Source organism: Papaver somniferum, unplaced genomic scaffold (assembly GCF_003573695.1).
Source record: "Papaver somniferum cultivar HN1 unplaced genomic scaffold, ASM357369v1 unplaced-scaffold_21, whole genome shotgun sequence".
Lineage (NCBI taxonomy): Eukaryota > Viridiplantae > Streptophyta > Magnoliopsida > Ranunculales > Papaveraceae > Papaver > Papaver somniferum.
Genome location: NW_020631041.1, coordinates 6,875,662 through 6,878,262, shown reverse-complemented (window position 1 = coordinate 6,878,262; position 2,601 = coordinate 6,875,662). Strand labels below are relative to the sequence as shown.

The 2,601-nt window shown below is 36.8% G+C and overlaps 1 pseudogene; it reads left to right on the top strand.

Annotated features, from left to right (window-relative positions):
* LOC113339508 lies at positions 1-1,809 on the top strand (annotated as a pseudogene).
* Positions 1,810-2,601: the final 792 nt, after the last annotated feature.

The window sequence follows — 2,601 nt, the reverse complement described above, 5'->3', positions numbered from 1 at the left end:
TACACTCATGATGGACATGGTGGATCGGGAGCAGCTAACGTATGTAGAGATTAGTTGCACAGATTACTTGTGAATGAGATTGAATCATGTGATGGTGTTGATGGTGATGGGATTGATTGGGAGAATGTTATGGTGAGTTGCTTCTTAAAGATGAATGATCAAGTAAGTGGACAAGGAGTTGAAAATGAAGAGATCAAGTCAATAGGATCAACGGCTGTGGTTGCTTTCATTAGTACTGATCAAATTATTGTTGCCAATTGTGGTGATTGTAGAGCTGTGTTGTCTCGTGGTGGTACAACTATTCCTCTGTCCCAGGATCACAGGGTAAACTTTTCTCTATGCCCTTTTTCTTTATTTTTTTCTGGTTAATCGTTAGTGTGTTAGGTGTATTTTGTGTCATAGAAACATGCATACGTAGATTTGATTTCAATATTTTGTGTAACTATTTGAGACGGTTTAGTAATAAAAATGTAGATTTAATCGTGTTTTTTCTTTCTGACCGGTCGATAAAAATTAGATTTAATGTCTGTTTGAAGAGATTAATCCTAGGGTACTATGAAAAATGAAAGTTGTCAATTTTGAATTACTCTGGCCGGAATAGGGTTGTTGACTAATTTTTATACAGCCTGACAGGATTGATGAGATGGAGAGAGTAGAAGCAGCCGGAGGAAGGATTATCAATTGGAATGGTTATCGTGTACTCGGTGTGCTTGCTACTTCTAGATCTATAGGTATGTGATTAGATCAAATTTTGTTTAACTACTGTATATACAATCGTTAATCATGGTATTTGTTTAACTATATACAATCGTAATAACAGGTTGTCCATGTTCATGTTCATGTTGACGTCATTTTTTGTGTTTGAAATTGAAATCAAACAACATATCACGGATTGAATTTTCATTCTTCACGCGTTCTTTTAGAAACAATCTGATTTATTTATTTTCTACCTTTTCTGTTGGCGTATTGAATTTGAATTTTAGTGCGATTTGATTCTTAGAGTGGATTTATGAGGATGTTCGACATTTTTGGTGTAGATATGTTATGCATCAGCTCAGCTGAGCACTCGGGTTTTGAAACCCGCCACTGCATTATGTTTGTATGAACAACCATTTTCCAAGAAGTCTTGATATGTCTTACGAAAAATGGGTCATTTGTCCAAATATTTTTAAAACACGGTTCAAATAGACGAGTAAAAATTAGTAAGTGTAAAATGGACACTAAAAAAATAACAAGGATGAAACTGAATTCATCCTGACTTAAACTTAAAAAATAGTAAGAATGAAACTGGATGCATCCTGATGTAAATTAAAAATAAGAAAAAATATTTGAAAATGGGTAGGATGAAACCGTTTACATCCTGGCTATTTTTACATTTTTGTCCATTTAAACAATATCTTTTCTACCCAGGAATTGTTGATTTTGATCTTTTTAACCAATTTTGTGTATGCTATATACCCGAGGGATTCTTTATGTGCAGGTGATCACTACCTCAAACCATATGTCATATCTGTCCCAGAAGTCACCATAACCTCAAGAACTGAAAGTGAAGAGTTTGTGATATTGGCTAGCGATGGTTTGTGGGATGTTATGTCAAATGATATGGCTTGCAACATAGCAAGGAAATGTCTCGAAGGTAGGATAGCAAGAAAGTTTGCATCATCGGCTTCGCCGTCATCTTCTGATCATACAAGTAATGCAGCACTCGCTGCGGCAGTTCTAGCTGAACTTGCAATGGCCAGGGGAAGTAAAGATAATATCAGTGTGGTGGTAATCGAGTTGAAGAAACTAAGCAGTCTAAGCAGATAACTAAATATATATATATAGCAAGTGTAGTACTAATTAGCGTAGGATTATATATAGTTTCCTTCTCTGTTGTTTGTGTCATCTTTTGCTTTTACCTTTTCTTACTTAGTTTTTCCTTAATTGTATTAAAAACAAATGAGTGTACAGTGAAATTTTCATTTGGCATTGTTGATTTTGTTCTGTGGTCGTGTAGTCTTGTAGATATGCATGAGGGCGCCAAAGTCGTGGCGAAGCTCAGGGGGCATAGCCTATTTATTAACGGGTTGGGTTCAAATTCAATGAAAGTCACCTGGAAAGTAACACCTTGATCGCAAATTAAAATTCAACAAAAACAACGCAGATTCTAGCACGCTAAGTATCTCGAAAGCACGCTAGGTATCTCGAAAGACTTAATTCCGAAATTTGGAACCTAATTAATTAGTTGATTTCTGTTTAATTTGGGCACTGGGTGGGCCGGACATTGTAATTCCCTTTCAAAGCCGCATTTAGCGACATTGGACGCTTTCCCTAGTGGAACATGGGCGTTTCTGTATTAATTTCCACTGCGGGGAAACTCGTCTTATCAAATGGCATTTTCTGCGGGGAAACTCGTCTTATCACATGGCATTTTCTGTTGGATCATCAACAACGCGGTTAAATGATGATCAGATGATGCGGAACCTGTACTGGAAGTCCTAAGATACTTCAAAAGCTGTTGCTTATCAATGTCCATGTAGCTCTCCACTTCTTGCATGAGCTTCTTACCTTCCATTTTATCTGACTGGAAACGTTTGGGAGCCAGGAGGCTAAAAATAG